Source organism: Schistocerca cancellata, chromosome 2, assembly GCF_023864275.1.
Source record: "Schistocerca cancellata isolate TAMUIC-IGC-003103 chromosome 2, iqSchCanc2.1, whole genome shotgun sequence".
NCBI lineage: Eukaryota > Metazoa > Arthropoda > Insecta > Orthoptera > Acrididae > Schistocerca > Schistocerca cancellata.
In genome coordinates this window covers 1114591441-1114606004 of record NC_064627.1, presented here as the reverse complement: position 1 = coordinate 1114606004, position 14564 = coordinate 1114591441, and the positions used below count along the sequence as shown (strand labels likewise).

The window sequence follows — 14564 nt, the reverse complement described above, 5'->3', positions numbered from 1 at the left end:
TTACTTCTACTTGTGACAATGACCCTCCGTCCTGCGTTCTCCCAACCAAAAAGTCCTCATTTCAGTCACAAATTTCACTTGATACCCCATATGATCGTACTTTTGACAATAAGTTTAGGTGTGGTACTGAGTCAAATGCTTTTTGGAAATCAAGAAATACTGAATCTACCTAACTACCTTGATCCAAAGCATTCAGTATGTCATGTGAGAAAAGTCTGTTCAAGATACCTCATTGTGTTTGAGCTGAGACTATGTTCTAAAATTCTACAACGAATTGATATAAAAGATATTGGACAGTAATTTTCTCGATCACTTCTACTACCCTTTTTGTAAACATGTGACAAATACTTTTTTTTCCAAGAAATGGGCACATTTTTTTTTGTTCAAGGGATGTTCTTAGATTATAGTTAGAAGAGGGTCTAACTGAAGCAACAAATTCAGTACAGAATCTGATAGCGATTCCATTGGGCCCTAGATATTTGTTCAGTTTTAACGATTTTTTACTTTTTCTCAACACCACTGACACTAATATTTATTTGATTCATCTTTTCAGTGGTATGAGAACTAAATTTTAGCAGTTTCCTTTGTAAAGGAAAATATGAAGATGAATGCCAGTTTTTGCTTTGCTAACCTCCAGTTCTAGTTCCTGTCTCATTTGCTAGGGACTGAACATTAACTTTGATGCCACTAACAGCCTTTACACATGCCCAGAATTTATTTGGTTTTTGTGAAATATTGTTGGACAATATTTTGCTACAGTAGTCGCTGGAGGCATTATTCTGTTGACAGCCAAATGCATTGTATCCAGCATCTCTCTATTATAGCCCTACACTTTGTTTTACACTTATTATGCAGTAATTTATGTTCTTTAGAAGTTTCTTTATAGTGACTGTACACCATGGAAGGTCCCTATCATTATGAACTGTTCTACTGGGTACGTAGCTATCCAGTGCATGGTCAACTATTCTTTTGAACTTCAGCCCTAGTTCCTCTAAATACTTGGGCCCTGTGCTGAAAGTTTCATGTTACTCATTGAAGTATGACACTACTGATTTTTGTCATGGTCACTGATACCAGTTTCAGTGTGGACATCCTCAAAGAGGTTAGCTCTGTTTCTTGCCGCAAGATCCAATATATTTTCATTTTGAGTCGGGTTCCAAATTATTTGTTGTAGGTAGTTTTCAGAGAAGGCATTTAGTAATGTTTCACAGGACATCTTGTCATTCACACCAATAACAAAATTGTAATTTTCCCAGTTAATTGTTGGATAATTAAAGTCTCTGCCGATGATAACAATGTGATTGTGGAACTTACACACAAGTGGAACTAAGGTTTTCTCTAATTTTGGTGGATTTGAGTCCCTTGTCTACTGCGACAAATACAGCATCTCCATGTCCCGTTTGCCTATCCTTTCAATATACACTCAAATTTCCTCCCAAAATCTCACTGCTATCAATTTCAGATTTCAACCAACTTTCTGTACCTAGTATTATGCTGGCCCTTTGTTGTGAATGTTTCGGCCGTTTACCATAAAGATTTTAATCCTGTCACCTGTGGGAGGCATTTCTTTCGATCTTACACTGAAACTTCTGGGTTTCCTACAGCTATCACCTCAATTGGATGGAGAGTCACCTAATTTTAAAAAACACCACCCTCGTATGCTTCCCACAGAGTCAGCTACCTGAGTAGCAGCCTCTGATGTGTAGAGGCCACCTGACCCATTTACGGGGAACCTAATGTTCTCAACCCTGTGGCGCAAGTCCAGGAAGTTGCAGTCAAGCTTCTCACAAAAGCTTCAGTCCCTGTTTTAAGTCCTTCCACTTGACTCAGAACCAAAGGGTCATGATCAGTTCTGGGACAGTGCTGCAAATTGTAAGCTTCGTTGGAACTCCAGGCACAAGGCGGTCTTCTCAGTATTCTCTGCCAGTCACTAGACTGACCCAAGTATGACCTTGGCTCTCAGATGACAGGCATCATTTGTTCCAACGTATGCCACAGTCTGCAGTTGATTGCACCTGTTCCATCAGTGGCTGCTGGGATAGACTCTTCAACTTGTTGAAAGAGCCCTCCCAGGCATTCATACTGAGTGCAACTGGTGTCCTTTCCAGTCCCTTGCTGCCATTCCAGAAGGACTACCATCATTCGCCATATGTGTGATTGACCAACGATTAATAGACCCTACATTTTTGCATTTGCTTTCTCTTGACCCCAGACAGAACAGGTTTCCCTAAAACAGGTGGAGTGAGTCCCATTGGCTCATTTTCAGTTGAGTGGAAGACAGCACCTCAAACTCCTTGGCTCCCGTCCACCCTATACAGGGCACCGAGATCTGGCATTAGACAGATACTGTGCTTTCTGCAGAGGAGACAGGATATACTGGAGAGGATAATACTTGAGGTGCTTCAGGTACCAGTATCACAGGTACATGACTCTCTGGAGCTGCTACAAGACACAGATTTGCAGCGGCTGCCAATCGTTTGACAGGATTCAGGGCGATTTCCAGCTGTTTACAAATGTCAACCAACTCGTCCCATGTTCCAGAACAGCATTCTCAGTGGGGCTGCATTATAGCTGGTGTGATGTACTACAGGGCAGTGAACAAATAACTTTAAATTAAGCTCTGCTGATTATCTCTTAATCTGTTTGAGCTAAAAAGCTGCTAATTCCCTGTAAGAATTGAAGTAAACAGTCAAAATAAGATTTCTATTAAGGCAACACAAAAACCTGTGGTGTAAATTTCTAGTTTCCTAAAATGTTTTGTGGTTCATTATAGTTGTTAGCAAACTCAAAAACAGAGTTAAATTACAAGAAATGCAGCTAATATATAGGGCTGTTCCTCTTTATGGGAGAACTAGATGTAATTCAATTTTTTAAATCATTTTGTGATGCTGTCAGCTGCCATTCTCTTTATTTCATGTGCAATTGTACAATTTCGACCTTAGGCCCTTTTCAGGCTTGTAAAACAGAAGCATTAGTGACACCTATGATTTTGTCATAGGAACAAGTCATATCTGTAGATATACTAGCTGTGTTATAATTTATTTTATGAATGATTCTTTAGTTATATGTTATGCCGTGTACTTCCTTCTTTTGCTGAGCATGTAATGGTCATAAAATAAATTAGAAATGTTCTTCAGTATTTTACGAGCACGTTACTTTCAAGCACTTGTTGCAAAACTCTTATGTAAAAGGCCAGTGTTTTAACTACTTTACACTAGAAAGACTATAATTATTTTACAGAAATTTGTTAATTAACCTACATATGCCTTTATTCTCAATTATATTTAATTATTGTTCACGATTGGTGTAAATATGAAGATCTCGTATATAAAATTGATCACAGTACTCTTATGAAACAGTACTGAAAACTATGAGAATCGAATAAAAACTGCTTTAAGGTTGCGTGATCTTTCACGTTTGTCACATTTATAATGAGTGCAGTGATTATTTTACATTCAATGGTACTTTAATGCTTCATCATAGAACTGGTAAAAAGTTGTCAAGGAATTTACAATTTCACATATCTTTTTGCTTGTTAAGGTACCTTCACACTGAAAACCAACTTCAATAAACTCAGTTGGCAACTGTTTTCAACTCGAAGTTTGACTTAGTTTTCAACTGTTGTCAACAGCTGTTTGAAGTCGCGAGTCTGAACAACTAGTTGTGTGACTTGCACATGCGCATTTGCAGTGTTGTCTGCTGTGCTTCTTCCTTCATCTGCTGTGTTTCTTCCCACAATGACAACTCACGAACCAACAGATCCAACAGTTCAATTTTTGTTGGAAATTGAAATGAGGAAACGTCTGTAGGATCCTTATGATTCTGCATATAAAGACAGATATAAAAGGAAAGATTTGTTGAAAGAAGTTTTGGATGAATCGGTGTACCGCTTGTGGAATGTGAAAGGAAATGGACAAATACGAAAACACAGTACAATAGTGAGAGTTGTAAAATGGTCAAAACTAAAAGTGGGTCTGGGAAAAATGAGATCTACGTTCCTAAATGGATATTAAAATACAAGCATATGAAGTGTTTGGAAGGCATGAACAAGCCAGGAAGAAAAATATTTTCATTCGTAAGTAAAATGTCATTCACTAGCAGAACTGAAGCTGTAAGACTTTTGGTCTAAATTTTGTAATTACAACTGTATTTTCACTGGAAATTTATTTCTCTTGTCATATTTGCAAATTAATGGCTTACATTGTTTATAACTAAAGCTATAAGGATTTTGTTCAGACGTTTTTAATTACATTTGTCTTTTCAATCGATATTTATTTATTCATATTTCTCATGCCATTTCACTTTACCAACATCCGATACAAAGTAAATCACAAATTCATCCCTTATATTCTTTGCGGTTCTTCCTGCGTAGCCTCCCTTTCTCTGAAGACATTTATTCTGCGGAGACATCCTCCAACTGCCATCCGAAACCCTGCCTGTTTCTGCATCTCCCACATCAAAACTGCCAGGTGGTGAGTAAACTTATGTCTTGTAAGAAAACTGTGCAAAGGCACAGTTGCAGAAGTCACTAATGTTGCTTTTTCAGGACTTAAGTGCTTAGTTGTTCTGAGACAGTGAAAAAGTGCATACAGTACTCCAAAAAGTTTCTCCACAATTCTTCTAGTGTGAGATATTTGGTAACTAAACATTCTTTCCTGGCTGCCTTTCTCTTGCCATCCTGCAAATCGTTTCATCATGTACTCAGAAAGAGCAAAAGCATCATCTCCCACCATAACAAATGGCAAATCTTCAGTCAGAATCCATTTCCATTGCTTTTCTGTAACAAAAAATAAAAGCACTGAACGTGTATTTACAAGAGTTTGAAAGTGTTGTCAACGTTTTTCTACAGTTGTAAGTTCGCCAAACTCACAACAGTTGCAAATTTGCCAAACTTACAACAGTTGATGTTTCTGTTTGTTGGAGTTGGTTTTTGTTGTGAAGGTACATTTACTCTGTCTGACTGGTCTTTCAGATGGATGTAAATTTTAATTTCCTCCATCATACCCATTATTTTTCCTTTCGTAACTTATGTGAGGTATTTTGTGGGTGTGTCTTTTCAGTGTACAGCAAAGGTGGATGGGTTATTGTTGCGTGTTCTTCGAATTGTATGCTAACTTCCCTTCCTGTTTGCCCAATATAAAGTTTTGAGCATACCTCACAGTTAATATTGTAGATTTCTGATTGTGAAAATGTCTCTGATTCCCGTGGTATGTCTCTCAGTAATCGTTGTAGACTGTTAGTGCTTCTGTAGCTAATGTATATTTATTTATTGTTGAAACATGAAGTAATTTTTTGGGAAACAATGCCTAGATATGGCCAACCAAGAAATTTGTTTCTCTGTGGTTCATTTGTGTGTCCGGTTAAAATTATTTCAGCTATGGGATGGCATGTGTTTGATTGGTTTCCTTTTTGAGTGATTTGTCCATTAAGTTTTTAGGATAACAGTTACTTGCAGCCATGTTTTGGTGAAGGTCTAAGTCTTTCCCAGCTTTTTTCTTTTTTCAGTGATAAGTTGATCACTCTGTGTATCATAGAATGAAAGTATGCGAACTTATGTGCTCTCAGTTGGCACGATTGGTCGTGGATAGTTATGTCTGTCGTCGTTGGTTTATGAAAAATATCGAATGTGTGTTCAGAATTTTTGTTTGAAATTTTTAAACCCAAAAAGTTTATGCTCTTATTTTTTCTCTTTCCATTAGTGAAATTAAATTTTGGATGCAAACTATAGAATTGTGAATGCATGACATTACTCGCTTCTATTGTGCCATCAGATAGGATTAAAATGTCACCGTAACGCTGCATGGAACACATTTGATGGGTACGTATAGGGCATAAAGATAAGTTAGCAGTGGTAGAACACAGCATCAACGAGGTACATACTTTTCAATCTGAGAAAACAAAAATATTGTGCCAAGCTAGCGGCTTTTGGAAGAGTATCGTCAAAGAACCTATTTGGATAGGGCTCCATGACAGTCTCTTCAACACGGATTAAGGGCTACTAACTAAGTTCAGTATGGAACCCTGCACTAGCAGTTTCACCCCAAGAACACAACCGGCAGTTAATGTTTCACGATTCTGAGCAAGACTGAATGCACCAAGTGTCAAGCGGCAGTAAACTGCGCAACCACCACGACACATTGCCGGATATTACGCCTGGTGGTAGGGGTGAGGAGAGACAGCTACCAATAAGATGTATATATGGGGTATACCTGTGCAATCTCGACACTCCACTAGGTGGTGGTGGTGGTGGTGGTGGTGAGAGTGACACTTACTGAAACATTGTGGAATTTTGATGCAGCTACTCAGATAGAAAGCCAACAAGATTTCATAATGTTATATTCAGTCAATGTTTAGTGTTTTCATCTACATCACAATTTAAACCAGTTTTTTTTTCTGAAATTAAACAATGGAAAATCCAGGATGGGATGTAACAATAGCAGAGAAGGACAGTTGCTACTCACCATATAGCGGAAATGCTGAGTCGCGATAGATGCATTAAAAAGATTCGCACAATTATAGCTTGTGGCCATTAAGGCCTTTGTCAGCAACACACACACACACACACACACACACACACACACACACACACACACACACACACAACTTGCACACACATCTTCAGTTTTAGAGAACTGAAACCACACTGCGGGCAGCAGCACCAGTGCATGATGGGAGTGGTGAATGAGTAGGCGTAAGGAGGAGGTTGGGGCAGGAAGGGTGAGGGATTGTATGGTGGGAGTGGCGGACAGTGAAGTGTTACAGTTTAGACGGAGGGCAGGAGAGAAGTTGCAGAGGGGGGTTTAGACGGAGGGCAGGAGAGAAGGTGCAGAGGGGGGAGGGGGTAAGTAGCGGAAAGGAGAGAAATTAAAAGACTGGGTATGGTGGTGAAATGACAGCTGTGTAGTGCTGGAGTGGGAACAGGGAGGGAGCTGGATGGGTGAGGACAGTGACTAACGAAGGTTAAGGCCAGAAGGGTTATGGGAATGTAGGATGTATTGCAGGGAAAGTTCCCACCTGCGCTGTTCTGAAAAGCTGGTGTTGGTGGGAAGAATCTATATGGCACACTGTGAAGCAGTCATTGAGATGAGGGATATCATGTTTGGCAGCATGTCCAGCAACAGGGTGGTCCACTTATTTTTTGGCCACAGTTTGTCGGTGGCCATTCATGCCGACAGAGAGCATGTTGGTTGTCATGCCTATATAGAATGCAGCACAGTGGTTGCAGCTTAGCTTGTAAAACACATGACTGGTATAACAGGTAGCCCTGCCTTTGATGGGATAGATGATGTTAGTGACCGGATTGGAGTAGGTGGTGGTAGGAGGATGTATGGGACAGGTCTTGCATCTAGGTCTATTACAGGGGTATGAGCTATGAGGTGAGGGATTGGGAGCAGGGCTTGTGTAAGGATGAACGAGTATATTGTGTAGGTTCGGTGGACGGCAGAATACCCGGGTAGGAGGGGTGGGAAGGATAGTGGGCAGGACATTTCTCATTTCAGGGCACAACGAGAGGTAATCAGAACCCTGGCGGAGAATGTAATTCAGTTGCTCCAGTCCCAGATGGTACTGAGTTAAAAGGGGAATGCTCCTCTGTGGCCGGACTGTGTGACTTTGGGAGGTGGTGGGAGACTGGAAAGATAAGGCACGGGAAATTTGTTTTTGCACAATGATGGGTGAATAATTATGGTCAGTGAAGGCTTCAGTGTGACCCTCGGTATATATTGAGAGGGACTGCTTGTCACTGCAGATGCGACGACCACGGCTAGCTAGGTTGTACGGAAAGGACTTCTTGGTATGGAATGGGTGGCAGCTGTCGAAGTAGAGGTGTTGCTGGTGGTTAGTAGGATGGAGGTACTGATGTAGCCATCTCTGAGGTGGAGGTCAACATCTAGGCGGGTGGCTTATTGGATTGAGTAGGAGAAGGTGAAGCAAATGGGGGAGAAGTTGAGGTTCTAGAGGAATGTGAATAAGGTGTCCTCACCTTCAGTCCAGATCTCCCACCACCTCCCAAAGTCCCTCTGTCCGGCCACAGAGGAGCATTCCCCTCGTAACTCAGTACCATCCGGGACTGGAACAACTGAATTACATTCTCCACCAGGGTGTCGATTACCTGTCGTCGTGCCTTGAAATGAGAAATATCTTGCCCACTATCTTTCCCACCCCTCCTACCCTCATGGCTCATACCCCTGTAATAGACCAAGATGCAAGACCTGTCCCATACATCCTCCTACCGCCACCTACTCCAGTCCGGTCACTAACATCACCTATCCCATCAAAGACAGGGCTACCTGTGAAACCAGTCATGTGATTTACAAGCTAAGCTGCAACCACTGTGCTGCATTCTATATAGGCACGACAACCAACAAGCTGTCTGTCTTCACGAACGGCCACCGACAAACTGTGGCCAAAAAACAAGTGGACCACTCTGTTGCTGAACATGCTGCCAAACATGATACCCCTCATCTCAATGACTGCTTCACAGCCTGTGCCATATGGATCCTTCCCACCAACACCAGCTTTTCTGAATTGCGCAGGTTGGAACTTTCCCTGCAATACATCCTACATTCCCGTATCCCTCCTGGCCTTAACCTTCGTTAGTCACTGTCCTCACCCATCCAGCCCCCTCCCTGTTCCCGTTCCAGCACTACACAGCCATAATTTCACCGCCACACCCCAGTCTTTCAATTTCTTTTTATTTCTCTCCTTTCCACTACTTACCCCCTCCCCCCTCTGCACCTTCTCTCCTGCCCTCCATCTATACTGCAACATTTCACTGTCCACCACTCCCACCATACTATCCCTCTCCCTCCTCGCCCCAGCTTCCTCCTTACGCCTACTCATTTGCCACTCCCATCATGCACTGGTGTTGCTGCTCGCAGTGTGGTTTCAGTACTCTGAAACTGAAGACGCGTGTGCAAGTTGCGTGTGCGTGTGTGTGTGTGTGTGTGTGTGTGTGTGTGTGTGTGTGTGTGTGTGTATACTGCTGAAAAAGGCCTTAATGGCCGAAAGCTATAATTGTGTGAATCTTTTTAATGTGCCTATCATGACTCAGTATCTCCGCTATATGGTGAGTAGCAACTTTCCTTCTCTGCTATTGTTTTTTCTGAAATGGTTAATTTTTCTTTTGAAGGACCTCAATTACAGCTCCTTAGTGTACTTTCTTGGGTTGGACATTTTCATACTGTCATTTTAACATCTTTATAGTTGTCTTCAAATGGTACTATGTTTATGGTAAAATTTTGTTCTTGTGGACGGTGTAGACATTCTCCGAGCTAGGACTAGTATCATCTGCAAAAATGTAATATTTAAAGTGAATAGAATTGTACAAAAACCTGCTTTAATTTCTGGACATTAACTTTCAAAGTTTGAACAGTTTACATGTTAGTTGCCAAAGACCAACAGTCTTTTTAATGTATTGCTTCTGCCTGTCCTACCATCTTTCATGCATGATAATGACAGTGTTATATAAAGTGGGCTCTTGCCCACGGCTTCAAGTTTTCGGCTGTTAAATCGTGTGTCATGCACTTCTGTCAGTGTCGTACCGTTCATCCAGAACCTGAACTTTACCTTCATGATGATCCACTCAATGTAGTGATTCTTAGGACTTGTTTTTGATGCCCGAATGACTTAGCTACCTCACCTTCGTCAGTTTCAGCAAAAGTGCTGGCAGCACCCCAATGCCCTCCGCTGCCCGAGCAGCACCAACTGGCGTGCAGATCGCTCTACTCTGCTACAGCTCTACAAAGCCCTTGTTCAATCTCACCTTGTCTATGGGAGTCTGGTTTATGGTTCGGTGGTGCCCTCAGCGTTGCACGTACTCAACCAAATGCCCCACTGTGGTGTTCGCTTAGCGACAGTAGCTTTTAGAACGAGTCTGGTGACAAGTGTCCTGGTGGAGTCCAGAGTCCCTCTATTGCAGATCCGACGTGCGCAACTGCTCGCCAGTTACGTTGCACACATTCATTGTTCTCCTGAGTACTCAAATTACCATCTCCTTTTTGCACCCGGCAGTTTATCTCCCACATCAGTGGCCCGGGTCAGGGCTAACAATTGCGGTTCACATGCGATCCCTTCTGTCTGAACTGTACGGTAGTCCTTCCCTTTACCAGCTCCCATCCAGGTCCGTCCACATACACCTCCACGGTGTACAACTTTGCCGTAGATTCATCTGGACCCTTTGCATGACCCTAAGTACTCAGTTACTCCTGCCACTCTCTGCTGTCGCTTCCTCTCTATTCTTGACATGTTCTGGGGCTCTGAAATGGTTTACACCAGCAGCTCAATGGATGGTGGTCATGGTGGCTTCGCCTACGTCCACAGAGGCCATTTTGAACAGCATTCCTTGCCCGATAGCTGCAGTGTATTCACTGCAGACCTGGTTGCCATCTCTCGTGCACTTCAGTTTATCCGTTCATGCCCCAGGGAATCGTTTCTTCTTGAGCAGCCTACAAGCTGTTGCGCAGTGCTATCCTCAGCATCCTCTGGTAGCGTCCATCCAGGAGTCCATCTATTCCCTGGACCGGTCCCTTTGTTCAGTGGTGTTTGTGTGGACCCCAGGACACGTCGGCATCCCAGGCAACGAACTTGCTGACAGGCTGGCCAAACAGGCTATGCGCAAACCGCTTCTGGAAATGGGCATATCTGAACCTGACCTGCGTTCTGACTTATGCCATAGAGTTTTTCGACTTTGGGAGACTGAATGGCATAGCAGACGCACAACAAACCGAGTGTTATTAAGGAGACTATTAACGTGTGAAAGACTTCTGTGTGGGCCTCTCGCAGGGAATGAATTGTCCTCTGCGGCTCTGCATTGGCCACGCTTGGGTGACCCATGGTTTCCTCCTGTGCTGTGAAGGACCCGCCTGAGTGTCAGTGTGGTGCCCGGTTGTCAGTGGCCCATATTCTGGTGCACTGTCCCACATTGACTGCCCAACGACAAAATCTTGGGTTACCGGACTTGTTGCCATTAATTTTATCTGACAATGCCTCATTGGCTGAGTTAGTTTTACGTTTTATTCGTGAGGGTGGGGTTTATCATTTGATCTAAGTTTTAGCGCATGTCCTTTGTTCTCCACCCTAGTGCTTCTAGGGTGGAGGTTTTAATGAGTTGCAGAGTGGCCGGCTTCTCCTTTTTTATTCTCATGGGCAGCCAACAGTGGTAATCTGATTTGTTGTTTTAATCTCTTCATCCCATTTCTTGTCCCCTTTTGTCCATTTACATGTTTGTTGCCCTTCATCGTTCTTGAGATTTTTTCCTTTCATTCAGTTTTGAGTTGTCAGTCTCATTTGTTTTATTCTCACACTTGGGGCATTGTTTTATTCAGAACAAGGGACTGATGACCTTGTAGTTTAGTCCCTTTCCTCCTTTCTTAATCCAACCAACCAATCAGTTCACACACACACACACACACACACACACACACACACACACACAAATTGTGATGTTAGTTGTCTGTGTGGTTGTGTGTGTGAATGTGTGTACTATTGCTAGGAAAAAGAGCTAATGCTCAAAAACTAGTGTGAATGCTGTTTTCTGTTAATGTGTTACTGTGCTCTACGCATTGATCTGCTATGGGGGAGAGGTTACATTTCCCTTATTTTATGTATTGTTCCATCCAAAACTTCCAGTTATTGTAATAGAAAATACAGCGTATTTGAAGTGTAATTTTCTCAATACATGACCGATTTTGGTGAATAATGCAGTGCGCATTCAAATGTGGCTTGTAGCATGCTTTGGAAATACAGTAAGTAGCAGTTTCTGGTAAAAATATGTTTTGGATTATCAGTGCTACACGTGCATGCGTCTATACCTGGGATCTCACATCCGCATTAACCCGGATAATCGCAAATTTGTTGTATATCTGCACAAGCAATTCTATAGAAGTTTTCATGCCAGTTCAAACATGAACCATACGTGTTGCCACTACTTCTGTAGGCTTTGCACAAAACATTTTTCATTAAAAATAGGAACTCATCTCTCATATGAATGTGTCGGTTCTGTTTTGCTTTTTTAACAATCCTTTTGCTTTAGATTATATAACAGACGCCACATGGGATCCACAGCTGTGATAAATATGCAAAATTAATGGGAGAGGGTGAGGGAGGAAGGAAAGGGAAGGAACTAATGATGTCTACTGCATTGTCACCACTGATTCCACACAAAGTCCTGATGTAGCTGATATCATTAGTTCCTTCCCTTTCCTTTTCTTTCTCCCCCTCTCTCTTCGATGTACATAAAAAGAGTAACACTGAAAAAAATCAAAAATCTGTAAATTGTTTTTACAATTATTTCAGCAGTAGTGAATTTTTGTGAAACAACTGAGCAAAAAAATTATTTTAAATGTTGCTGAAATTAAATTATATACAAACAAAAACCAATAATTAATTCATTGTATCACATCCCACGCTTCGATGATTATTTTGAAAATAATATTTGGTGATGGTTACTTTCCATTTAAGTGATATTCAGTGTAATACTGAAGCATGTTTCCTACATAATTTAATGCCAAAATGCTGTCTTTGTAATTTGAGTTACATTTTTTTTTGTTAACAATCCTTTTGCTTTAGGGTATATAACCAACCAATTTCGGGTAGATAAAATTATTTAAAAAATACAAATTGTATTCCAAATGTTAGTGAGTGTCATTTTGTATCTTTATAATTTCAGAACTGTAAAAATTTGTAAATGTGTGTATGACATATAGTGGGAGAGGAAAGCTTGATGTGGTTACTAACCTGTGTAGAGAGAATAAATAATCCCAGAATTTAAAATCTTTGATAGTACGTGAGATCTTGTTTTATGATGAGATTTTGTTTTATCTTCTCATTAATTCACATGGAGTGGCTCTACTGAAAACTGCTAGAGTACTCTGATAATAGAGTTGATCTAAAGCAATGAAAGCATGCATTTAAATTTTACAAACGTGGGTTAGCTAAAATTTTGTTATTATTTTACCTTTTGACTATTTGATCTGAGTAAATATTTATATAAAATCATTTGTACTCAAGATCTAAAATACAGGGTTATTACAAATGATTGAAGCGATTTCACAGCTCTACAATAACTTTATTATTTGAGATATTTTCACAATGCATTGCACACACATACAAAAACTCCAAAAGTTTTTTTAGGCATTCACAAATGTTCGATATGTGCACCCTTAGTGATTCGGCAGACATCAAGCCGATAATCAAGTTCCTCTCACACTCGGCGCAGCATGTCCCCATCAATGAGTTCGAAAGCATTGTTGATGCGAGCTCGCAGTTCTGGCACGTTTCTTGGTAGAGGAGGTTTAAACACTGAATCTTTCACATAAACCCACAGAAAGAAATCGCATGGAGTTAAGTCGGGAGAGCGTGGAGGCCATGACATGAATTGCTGATCATGATCTCCACCACGACCGATTCATCGGTTTTCCAATCTCCTGTTTAAGAAATGCCGAACATCATGATGGAAGTGCGGTGGAGCACCATCCTGTAGAAAGATGAAGTCAGCGCTGTCGGTCTCCAGTTGTGGCGTGAGCCAATTTTCCGCGGGCTACGCGTGAAACTTGCCCGCACGCGTTCAACCGTTTCTTCGCTCACTGCAGGCCGACCCGTTGATTTCCCCTTACAGAGGCATCCAGAAGCTTTGAACTGCGCATACCATCGCCGAATGGAGTTAGCAGTTGGTGGATCTTTGTTGAACTTCGTCCTGAAGTGTCGTTGCACTGTTATGACTGACTGATGTGAGTGCATTTCAAGCACGACATACGCTTTCTCGGCTCCTGTCGCCATTTTGTCTCACTGCGCTCTCGAGCGCTCTGACGGCAGAAACCTGAAGTGCGGCTTCAGCCGAACAAAACTTTATGAGTTTTTCTACGTATCTGTCGTGTGTCTTGACCATATGTCAATGAATGGAGCTACAGTGAATTTATGAAATCGCTTCAATCATTTGTAATAGCCCTGTATTTATTTTGTGTAAATTCTTTCAACTATAACCTACTAATGCTTGCTAATTTTGAATCTTCGTATCAGGACAGTTTTGATTGGAATTGTCTTCATTAAATTTGGGAAATTATATTGATTTTGGAGATATTTTACTGTATTGTGAACAAACTCAAAAGAGACAAGCCATTTACGGCACAAGTATTTGACAGCAAAATAGTTTGAGTAGGTTTTGATTGGAACCTCGTATGGACCATAAGTGTGTACTGATTTTGAAGATGCACCTCATATTTGTTGTCATACGACATGCAATTCCTTTTCCCCAGTTTAGTTTTTACATTGCATAATACTGTACAACAAAAGATTGCTTTAGGTTTCCTCATTTTCTCAGTTCAAATAATACTTACTTGCAATAATAGTTGCAATTAACCGTCTTCCACAGTCTATTCATTGTGGCCTGCACTTCAATAGCCGAGTATTAGATTAAAAATAGAAATAATGTGGACCTTTATCCTTGTTTCCACGTAAAAGTTTTGAGACACTTAACTTATGCAGGCTACTCTGTATTGTGTATATGAAAACTAAAAGTTTGTATGATTGTTCGTGTTGTCTGTTGCACTGCAGGTTCCCTGGATTCT

The 14564-nt window shown here is 41.3% G+C and overlaps 1 protein-coding gene across 2 annotated transcripts in view; it reads left to right on the top strand.

Moving 5' to 3' along the window:
• The window catches only part of LOC126163141 (casein kinase I-like), a 182948-nt gene that overhangs the window by 10774 nt on the left and 157610 nt on the right, over window positions 1-14564 (top strand). The gene's annotated exons all lie outside the window — the stretch shown is intronic.